We start from the raw sequence: 12,036 nt of genomic DNA on the forward strand, positions 1-12,036 counted from the left end.
TGGGGAGGGACTCAGCTGTAGGCCATCAGCCGGCAACACTCTAGCAGCTGAAGGAAGACAGTCTTGGTCATGAAAGGGGGACCTGGGTGGCACACAGGGCAACCACTATACCACCTTTGTCACATATCACCTTCCAGTCTTCAGGCTCATTATCCTATTGGACTTCCTGTGAAATAATCTCCAGATATGTTTCCATCCGGGTCCCCTACATGTAATCTAATTTATCAACAGCACCCTACAAATACGGATCTATAACTAGACCCAAAACTCCAGATCTGTCAGATTTTTTTTTCTCCCTTGTTATGAATATCTATTACTGATAGCCTGACTTTTTGTTTTCAACAGCCACAGTACCCAGCTGGCTCAAAATCAATATGCTGTCAACTAAAACCGAAACCGAGGTCTCATATGTCCTCTCCTTGTAAGTGGATATTTTAATCTAAATGCAAGATGTTTCCATTATTCTCTTGATTTAATCTTGTTTCATTTAGCTTAGGAAGAATTTAGCAAGCTATGATTCTGTCATCTAACACCTCTGTCTATTTCGGTTTCCCTCTAAATTTGATTAAAGATGCCAAAAAGATGTCGGAAAAAAAAAGATCTGAACAGGACAGAGAGCAGTGATGAGTTTTGTGGCATTCCAATGATACCCTTCTACATTTTGACACAGATCCATCAATTAACAATGCGAGCATGACTGTTCAAGTGGCTACCGATCCAGCGTATTTTAATATGGCATTTGTCTTTTTGGTCACTCAGAGCAGGAACCTCAGAGTGATCCTTGACTTTGTTCTGTCTCTCAGCTGCAGAACCAGTCAAATTCATCTAGTGTTAAGTCCACAGAATTCTGGAGTCTATACCTTATTACCATTAATACCAAGACAATTACAGACCCTTTTAATTCTTACCCCATTTTCAATTTATCACATCCTATAATCACATCTCATCTGTCATTGGTAAATATCTTGTGCACAATAAACAAGAGTTCATTCAACAACTTTTGAGGCAGCATTTAGGTAATATATACTGTAAGCTGTCAGATGTGATACCATATATTAGAGATGAAAAGATGAATAAAGCACACTCTCTGCTTCCATGACGTTCAAATTCTAGACAAATATGAAAACAAATAATTATGATATAATGTGATAACATCATGCATAAAGTTTCATGCGATCATACACAGGAAGAAGTGTTCATTCTGCAATGAGGGGAATGAGAAGGCTGTATAATGAAGATAACATCTAAAATTTTTTTAAAAACTTTTTACCTTGAAATAATTTTAGACTTACAGAAATGGTTTTTTTTTTTTTTGTCGTTTTTTCGTGACCGGCACTCAGCCAGTGAGTGCACCGGTCTGTCCTATATAGGATCCGAACCTGCGGCGGGAGCGTTGCTGCGCTGCCAGCGCAGCACTCTACCAAGTGCGCCACGGGCTAGGCCCCAGAAATGTTAAAAAATACAGAGTTCCCTATTCTCTTCACCCAGCTTCCCAACACTATGCAAATGCCAACATTTTGCTTAATCAAAGTAAGGATGCATTTTGAAGGATGTGTGGGAATTTATCAGGTTATCTCAAGTAGAAAAATAATGTATGAATAAAACCATCAAGACATGAAATAATAAAAATAATATCTAAATATTTTTAGATACTGTGCCAAGTCCTTTAAATATATCAGCTAGTCCTTACAACAACCCATAAGTAGTTACTATATTATCTACCATAATTACAATTACCTATTTATACATCTATTATATGGATTATATATCTATTATATAATTATATATCTATTATAATACCTATAGACATAAAAGTAGATAATTATATATATATAATAGTATCCATCTGTTATCATTTCCATCTATAGATGAGGAATTGAAGCAGCTGCCAATCTTCTGGTAGGTAGTAGAGCTGGGATTTCACACTAAATGTTCGGCTCTAGCACGCTATCACACCAGTACACTGTGGTTAGTATGACCCAGAAATGCAGAACTATGCATTAGGGACACAGACTAGGTTACATTAGGGAAAGTGGTGGGGACAGAGTTCTGATAGTGGCAGCAGAAGACAAGACCAGAAAGGGAATGGAAATCCTAGATACTGTGGTAGTCAGAATTATAAGACAGTTCCCAAGATTTCTGTCCCCTGGTGTACATGCCCAGAATAACCCCTTCTCCTCAGGCAAGGGCAGAACCTGTGAATATGATGGTCTATGGCTTCCCTAATTGGGTTATGCTCTATGGCAAATGTGAAGGAATTTTGCTGATGTAATTAAGCAGTGCTCTCTCACTGCTCCACTGGTTCAGAGCCTCAAATTCTTATGCCATTATCCAGGTCTGCTCATTCCTTTCCTGGCTTTGACTTCTGCTGCCACTCCTGAAAACCTGTCCCATAACAAACTCCATAGGATCCTGCTTTGCTAGGTAATAACAGAACCTTTACGGGCAAATTAATATAATGACTTATAATGAGTTTTGTGCATAGCTTTTGGAACTCAATCACATGGCCTCAACTTAGATTTGCATTGTACGCAAGTTTTCTAGCAACAGTGCTTTCACACAGAAGGTAAATGTCAGTGGTGAGTGTTTGGCACCCAGCAGGTGGATTTTGCAGGACCACCTGAATCACGTCCTAGAAGAGTTACAGGTACCTGCTCAGCCTTCTAGTTCACCAACATTTTGGGTCATAAAGTGTACCTCAGTGCAAATGTGCCAGCCTTTGATCATGCATAATGCAACATGGTTAATCTGTTACCAGTGAAATACATGAAATGTTACGCCACCTCTGGTTTCCATTTCAATTTTGATCGCTTGACTAAACCTCAGTGACTGGCTTTGACAGAAAAGTTGTCTTATTTTAAAATTTAAAAAGGTCTGTTCTGGTAAAGTTGATCATATTGTAAAGTTATTCCAATAAAAGAGCAGTTTCTTTGTTCACAAAGACTTGGCTTTGAGTACCCAAGTTTCACTTAATTTTATTCCTGTCTTCTGAGTACACTGAGATTCCCAAACTCATGCAGAGATTGATCGTTTTAAGGTAAAAAGAAAACAAACAAAAAAAGCATAATCTAGCAAAACAGGGTTAGTAACAGCGTCTAACATTGATGTAATCACAAAATACAGCATGAAACCAGTTTCATTCCATTAACACAGGATAAATGGGAAAAAACTGTCCCTGTTACCAGTGTGCAGACCAAGTTCTCTCATTATTCATCCATCCGTTTATTCGTTCATTCAAGAAAACACTTATTGAATACATGCCACATGTCAGTTACTGAAACTTATTCCACGTATATAACAAATGTGACACCATTGCTTTCTTTGAGACCTTTCTTAAAAAGTGAAAAATAAACATCCGTTTCAGTTCTGATGTGTTCTGTCACCAGCAGAAGCAGGTTCCAGATGAAGATGGGACACCGAGAGCACAGCAGGGGCGAACCTGTTTTACTCTGCTGGGTGCATATCAGCTGCAGGAATTTCCAACCATTCTGTCTGACTATTCCTAAGGGCTATCTTTCACTTACAGTCACTGTCTTGTCACTAAAAATTGGAAGGTTGTTTTTAATTAAAGTCAACAATCAAAAAAAATTATTTTGAATCAGTACATATTGACCTACTTGCTATTCAACGAAGTGCAAATCATCCATCTAAAGTACAAGAGAGAGTCCTACGTTCAAAAGCTTGATAGGAACTCAGGATTAGCACATGCAACAATGAGAGAATATTATGAAAAATATATATTAATGTATGATACAATGCAGATAATGATTACTGTTAGTTGCAGAAACCGAGAAAGCTTTGTAAAGAGAAAATGTGACTTCAGGTGGTTCAAAAATAGTTGGTAGGGAAAAAGGGGACCTTTGTTTTTCTTTTCTTTTGCTATTTCGTCCTTTAGTTTATGATTTCATATTGAGATGACATTATCAATTCCAATTTCTTTATGACTTAATTTAATGTAAAAATTTTAAAACCCTGATTATATTCAAAGGCTATTGAGTAGACTCTGTGGGGAGTGCATCAAAGGTATCATATATGATCCTTGCCCTCAAGGTTTTTACAAATTAGTTGGAAAATACAATATTAACCAACATGAAACAATAAGAGACCAATAAAGATGCTATATAAGTAAGTGCCTAAAAACAAGGAAATATAGTAGCTTTAATCAGGAACAAATCAAGAAATTGACATGAACAATTGGTTGTGAGCTATTATTAGTAGCATCATTTCATCACTGGAAAATACCAAAAGAGTGAGTTATTAAAATCCTTTCTGGCCCAATGAACCAGCAATGATCAGTAATTATAATAAAGCTAACATTTCCTAAGGATTTATGAAGTATTTTCATTGATATTATTTCATTTCACTCTTAAAGGAACTCTATGAATTTGATATTATTCCTTCCAGCAACTGTAGTTGGTGGATAATAATCAATATTTCGCTAGCTCTACCAATTTTGGTGCTCCCCCCCCACACCAATTTTTTCTGAATCATTCTAGGAATCGCGTGTGCTCAGTGATATCAACCTTTCCTTCAGCATTGCTGTTCTCTCTTGCTCTGGCTGCTTAAGGCACCTCATGACACTGCCAAAATTGGCACCAGGGCTGCTGCAGTCAAAGGTGTCAGATGTGTTGCCCAAGGCACATCTGCCTCCCTCTCCCACTTCTCCTTAGGACAAGATAAAACCTAGTCCATTCTACCACAAATAAATACGATGCTACATAAAATCTAGTTCACTACACCCTGTTGCACTGTAGAGTAGGGACTGTGCACCCACAAGTTTGTACATTCTGTAATGCTAGTAACATTTTCACACTTATTTTTTAACAGTCCTCTATCCAGGCATGAGTCTACGGGGCTGGGTCAGCAGAAAATCTGGAAGACACACATCATGCTATTTTCAGTGTGGTCTCTCTCTGCTGAGGCTGGCATCCTCGATGTGCCTCAAATCCTTGCTTTCCTTAGGATAATGATCCACCAAACACTCAGGCAAAATACTTTTGACAGGTCTGACTGTCTAATTATCTAGACATGCCTAGACATGTCTGACTCCCAGGGAGAATGCAGCTGGGGTTCAAGCTGCACATATGATTTACTCTCTCCACAATTCCTCTGGGGCAACCCAGAAACCAACAACTTTAATCAGTCCCAGGATTGCTTTTGGGCTCTCCCTCCAAATACAAAACTCAAACTCAAAACTTTAACTTAGGTTTAAAACAAACAAACAAAAAAAATCATAACATTTTAAGAAAAAATATGTGAAACCTACACGACCCAACTTACCACCTAATTGTGAATAAAATTATATTGCATGAACTACAAAAAATCTGAATATCCATGTTTGAAGCCCTCATTCACTTGCTTAGCATGAAGTCCAGTCTTTTTTCAGGCTCTTCCTCCCCAGATATGTCTCCCAGGGGCCCCGCAAAGTTTTGGTGTTTGGGAGCCTACTGCTCCTTTCTCTCTTTTCTGCTCTGTTGCTTGGTCACTCTGCTATCCTTGGGTGCTGGGGCTTTTCTCTCTCTCTGGGCAGCAAGAAAGTTTCTGCTTCTCTTGAACAGCTTTTCCAAACCGCAAAACTTGTGGGCTTCTAATGACAAAGTTCTTCCTCCCCTTTGCTCCCTAGAGTGCAGGAGCACGCCTAGGAGGATGAGGTTTGTGCACAGACTTGTTCTCTCATGCTACTTTTCCTTCGGTTGTTCGTTGTTCCTCCCTGTTACCCAACATCCATCAAGGACCCCAAGTGTCTGTCCACATCCTATACATGTCTGAGTTCCAATTCTGATCTAATTTCTAGTTCTGGGCCTTACAGAAAGCATCTGGTTTAATGTACAGAACAATCTGTAATTGTGAAAAAAACTCCCAGAGCCTTCTATGGGAGGGAGGAAACTTCAGAACCTGCTATGACAGAAGGCTGAGCTTCCGGAACACACAGAGGAACTCTAAGGGGAGTGGTATGGCCTAATATCACAGCCTGGGGACCACAAATGTGCATTAAATAGGGTTTGATTTCCATTTAAGAATTATCTAACAGAAGTTACTCTCCATGTAAGTAATCAGGAAGTAGATGCAGTGACACAGGCTGTAATAGTCATTTACCTGGTAACAGTTATATCGGGAAGAGGGATAGGTGGCTAGAGTGGTGTCTGCTGTTTCTATAAAGCACACTTTCCCAGAAGAGTCCATTAGGAATAAAACAAAACATACACTTTCAATATTCGGTACATTGCTTTATCAATCTGATAAATGCTTATAATCCAGTTATAACCTTAAAAGTTTGTCTGTGTTTTATGCCCCAACCAATGATGCTATGAGGCAGAATGCTTGAGTTATGTGAACAAACATATCCAATAAGTTTTTCTTCCAAATTTAGTATCTGTTTATTTTAAAAAATAGTTTTCTCCTTTAGACTTTCCAGTGGCTATTACTTTTAATTGTGGTAGTAATTCTTCCATTTCTATATGTCTCTGGGATTACTTTAGATGGCTGTGCATAGCCTAAGGCCACTGACTGCCACCCTTGCTTTAATTCTTGTGTCCTGAATCCAAGAATAGAAAAGAGACAAATGAAAAACAATTCAGTAGAAGGTGTTATCCTCAAAGCACAATTCAACCTTAATCTGGGAAAAAATTCACATGTGTAGAGCTGGTTTGGGATTTTAAAACATCAGATCTTGGCCACGGTCCTGGCCCTTGAAACATATCCCTCTTGAAAAATAAAACTTGAATGAGAGAAAAACGCATCATCTATTTTATATGGAAACTGACCTCAAAATACAAATTGTTCATTGGTAGAAAACTTATTTCATAGTTAGTATGCTAATTAGCTATTCTTAATTTGTGATAATTGGAGAAGATATTTTAAAATTCTCTTTGTGCTTTTCACAAAAGCAAGCAGGCATAATGTGATATCAATCATTGTTAAATATAAGAGTTTTGTTTTTTAAAAACGAGATAATTTTTTCTGAATCCACAGACTGAAAGCTGTATCACAAGCACTTCTAATTCATTCACTTCCTCCACGGATAAACTTTAAACAAAAAAAAGAAACAGTCAACCTAATTAAATTTAGAGGTAGAAAGGTCATATGAAAAAGAAAAGAAATACTGCAATAATAATTTAGCATCAAGATAACCATTGCTCTATAGTGAAACATATACCGCACAAACATGCATTCACCTTTACCTTGTTGCTCATTTAAAATACCATTCTGTCTTTCCACACTTGTTCACTAATAAATTGAGGGAAAAAACTGTAGCCACTCCCTCCACTTCCTCATCAGCTACCCATCCTCAGCCTCTTCTAACCTTCTCATATTCTGATCACTCTACTGAAACAGCTCCTCACAGGGGGTTAGAAGCAACAATCTTTTCTTGGTCTTCACGACTCAATTCATCTGCAACATCTAGTCTCCATCCGCCTCTCCAGACCCACTCCTCACCCTTCTGCACCTGCTCTTGGCCCTGGAATGCAGACCTTGTAGACCACACCCACAGGCTCGGCTCCCTTATGCTCTGCCTCTGGATGGTTCAGTTAGAGCAAGTTTACAGGTAGGAGACCAAAAGAGAGGGAGGCCAGGATATTTATCCTCCCAGCTTCCTCTCTTCTGGGGGTCTCCACCACAAACCATTGTGACTGACAGATGGCCCTCTCCATGAAGCTTCCTCCCCTCTTTGGTTCCAGTGACTACTTGCTCCCTCAGGCCTGGGGTGTCTGTTCTGCTCCCTGTCAGGACTCTGTCTAATGCAGGAGCCTTTCTGAATTGTATTCTTCTGCTAGTTTCTAGATTATGCTCTATCCTCACCTAACCTTACCTCTCAGAATACTCCTTCTTGGGCATTGCTTCCACAGCTCTCTGGAAACTACATTTCCCCTTGTAACAATGCTGTATTCTCAGTGCTATGCTTCTTGCCTCTTGAAAGGACATTGGGGAAAATACAGAAAAGTGTGGTTTAGTTATAATCTTAACCCCCCCACACACACAAACACACAACCACTGTAGCTAGTGTATTTGATTTTTTATTAAAAAATGGAAGTAGTGAAATCATTCTTCAAAAATAATAAAAGTGACATATTCACTACAACCTGAGAAATGATGTAAAAATATTTAAAGAGGAAAAGCAAATGCTCTTCCCCAATGCTTCTGCATCCTTCCCCTCCCCCTCATCCCCACCTCCACCTGCCTCACCCCTCCATGAGGAATGTTAACAGCCTGGCTGGATCTTTTTCTTCACCTTTCGCCCTGATATTCAAACCCATGACAAACATATATTCATATATGGGAGGGGTGATACCTGTTTTACAAAAACTGAGAGCATTCTATATGTTATTTTGCAGCTTGATATATATTACCCTAGATCAATACTCTGAATAACCTCATAATATTACAGAGTATAAATATACAATCATTTATTTAAACTTTTTTTTTTTTTTGGCAGCTAGCCAGTACACAAATCCAATCCTGGACCTTGGTGTTCTCAGCATCATGCTCTAACCAATTGAGCTAACCAGCCAGCACCTTTATTTAATCATTACTTATGGACATTCAATTTTTTCCAGCTGTTTTTGCCACTACAAACAATACTGCAATAAACACCCTTATGCATATATTTTTATAGGTGCATATATTCATATAATATAAGTTCCTAAAAGTTGGATTGCTAGGTCATAGTTATGTATAGTTTTAGTTATGACCCCATTACATCCTGAAAAATGCATAGCGACATACTGGCTGTCAATGCAATTCTTGTATTTGTTTTATATGGGTATAATATGGTATACACAATTTCTGGATTCTATCTTCTCACTTAACATTAATTACAGACAATTTTCTAGGTACTTCATACTTTCTGTAGTAATCTTATTTTGACTGCATATATCCATTAATGTTGTGAAGTTTCTTTATAATTTTATTGGAACTGCATCAAACCTCAATATTAATAAGGGAAGAATTTATATCTACTCCCCATAATGTATGCCCAGAGAGAAATCAAAGCTTTGACAGTAGCATTAGATATAATAAAATCTATTACATATATGCCTCTCAACCCTTCATCAGTTGACATTAATTACATCTTTCGATGAGCACAAGAATTGATCAAATGATTCTCAATATCAAGAACTATGCCCAGGGCATATGCTTCCATTACCACCTCAGTGACTTCAATCAAAGAAAAAAGATCATGAGATCGCTCAAGAGCACACTAAGGCACTGGGCATTTCCTGAGTACGGTGAGCCAAGTTCCATGTGATTCTTCTGGCATTGAAAGGGTCTATTTTGGGTCAAAGGTAAATGAAAGGGAACAAAACAGAAAGGAATCCCAGCACCAAGCCCCAAGGACACAACTTTGCAGGTTAGCACAACTAGAGTCTCTCAAGGTTTGAGGAAATATCACATTCCACAAAGGCTTGAGAACATTCTACAGCAGTCTCCGTCATCAAAATAAAATAGTGTAAAACCAATTCCAAGGTTGGGCATGGGGGAAACCATAAGAAGCCACCATTCGTTATCAGTATATTTTCTATTTGGTCATATCACCACCAGATAAGAAATTCCCATACAGAGCCCTTGGAATGAAGAGTTAGGAAAATTATAAAGCCAATAGAAGGTGGATCAATAGCCTCTGTGATACCTTATGCTACGTCCCGTGTGCACGGTAATGTCGGCTTTAACTGCTTGGTCTTGTGAGAAGGAGAAACAGATTTCACTGTTTTCTGGGAATTACTACTTGCCTGAAACACTAGAGAGGCTTCCAACCGGAAACAGATCTGATTACTTTTGCCAGATTTAATCTCTTACTTGAGCAGGTAATGAGAGCTTTCAATAATCTTAATCACATCACTTTAATAAAATATTTAGATGTTATTTTCACAGGAAATAAATGTTCACAGACCATAAATTCAACCTGGTTAATGGCTAACATGACAGCAAGGTGGGAGTTGGATTCAGATAAAGGACCACTGTACGGTGATGGTAAATGAATTATTCACCCCTCCGTCGGGCTGCTGGTGACTGAAGCCTCCGCTGGGATTGGGTGAGAGGAGAAATGAGGTGAAAGACAAAGGCAGCTGGAAGCGGGAAAATTCTCCATGTATGGGCCCACCAGCTGTAGAAGTCACTGAAGGCTCCAGAATATAGAGAGGACTCATGGCTACAGGAAAGGGAAAGTAAAGAGCGGAAAAGGGACAGGAACATGGGATACAGATCAAAGATACTATCTGGAGATCTCCCGCCCTCATGCCTTTCTGAGAAGAGCCAACAAGAGATAATGTTTGGGGCTGGCTGCTCAGTAGGTTAGAGCACAGCCTTATAACACCAAGGTCACAGGTTCAGGTCCCCGTACCAGCCAGCTGCCAAGAAAATACAAAATAATAAAATAAAAAATGCCAAGAGACAATGTCTGGGGAAAGGTCACTGCATAAGCAAAGTTGTCCAGGCCAGGAAACAAGGTATTTTCCACTTCTACTCTCCTTTCTCTTTCTAACCCCTCCCTGTTTTTATAAGGTTAGAAGCATAGGAGATCTCCCTGGCAAGGAATTTCTATGATTCTTATGACTGGCTCTTGAAAGTGCCACTGAAGATCCTAATGGAAGGAAGAGGCCAAAGTAAAGGGAATGATTATGAGCTATGGCATGGAGAAGCCAAGGGAAATTTTGATCATTGGTCAAAGCATCCCTCAGTGGGCTCATGGGTCAGTCATCAAGAGAAACTGAATGACCTCTGTGTGCCTGCTTTAACCCAGATGCAGTGAAGCTTTCATAATTGTTTTTATATGGAAAAAGAACAAAATAATACAATAATCCTAAATCAGAGGAAAAAGATTTACTAAAGATCAATGTACTTACTGATCAAGATTTACTTGTATTTACTGATCAATATATTTACTGAAGATCAATGTATTTACAAGATCAAGACTTACTGAAAATCCGTGTACCAATGCACAGTTTCTGGATGAAGGGCATTCACAATCCTAGAATTTGGTGTGATTTCTAAAAAAGAATCTTTGCAATTAAGGCAGCTATTCCACACCACGTTTCCAGAAGTCTCTTACCTAATAATTTCAGACAGCTTCCTTGCCAAGTATTTCCAAGTCTCCAGCATCCATAGGGAGAAAGAATTTTCATCACTAGGGTTCTGATTCATGATATAAAATCTGCAATCCTACAACTTTCCAGGTGAGGCAGATTGGTTATAAAAGTAACAAGTCTTACCAAACTAACATCAGTGCATTGCAGAAACAAGATGAAAAGCATTTACCACATTTTTAAAGAACCACTCCCTGGATCAATGATTTAGAGAAATTTATAAAATGTCACAAGTTCAAAATGAACACAAAGCTTTTGAAACTCCTCTTCCCTAGATAGATATTTTTATCTCAAAAATTGCTCATGATGTTCCCTTTAACCTTTAAGAGACCAAGTATCATATTATGAGATATTCCCTAGACAAAGCATTGACCATATGCTGTTAAAGGACTGCTGAAAAAGAACACATTACCTACACAATGGTAAGAGCATATGGCCACACTGGCTTGGACAATGTAATGAATACAGGAGTGACACTTCTTACACACTGTCTTTTTTAGTCTTATTGAACCCACAAAATTATTTTCATGTGAAATTTTAAGTCACATTAAGTATGTAAGTCAGATGATCTCTTTAGCACCTTTTGCATAAGAAATGATGTTATACCAGTAACAGTGGTAACCCACAAATAAAACAACTTCAGAACAAAGTTACTTCGTGCTCGTTTGGGGAATTTTAAAAAAGAGTGAAAAAAGAAATCTGAACCAAGTTTTTTCAAGTTAGACTGAATTCATCCCTTTTCTCGTAAAAAATGTTTTTGTCACAAAATAACGGCACTTAAAAAAGGCAATTACTAAAAAAACCAAAAACCTCTGACTACAGCGGACAGGTGAGCGAAGGCACAGCGTGCTTTTGCATTGCTGTTTAGAGAATCCCTAGAATGACTCCAGCAGCATGAACAGCAGAATTTAGCTCAAGGGGCCAATTACCCAGTGCTGGCTTCAAAGGCAGGAAC

The 12,036-nt window shown here is 38.6% G+C and overlaps 1 protein-coding gene across 1 annotated transcript in view; it reads right to left on the reverse strand.

The window, feature by feature from the left end:
* The window catches only part of FMN1 (formin 1), a 352,992-nt gene that overhangs the window by 338,789 nt on the left and 2,167 nt on the right, over positions 1-12,036 (reverse strand). The window lies entirely within an intron of this gene.

The sequence above is a fragment of the Cynocephalus volans genome, chromosome 3, assembly GCF_027409185.1.
Source record: "Cynocephalus volans isolate mCynVol1 chromosome 3, mCynVol1.pri, whole genome shotgun sequence".
Taxonomy (NCBI): Eukaryota; Metazoa; Chordata; class Mammalia; order Dermoptera; family Cynocephalidae; genus Cynocephalus; species Cynocephalus volans.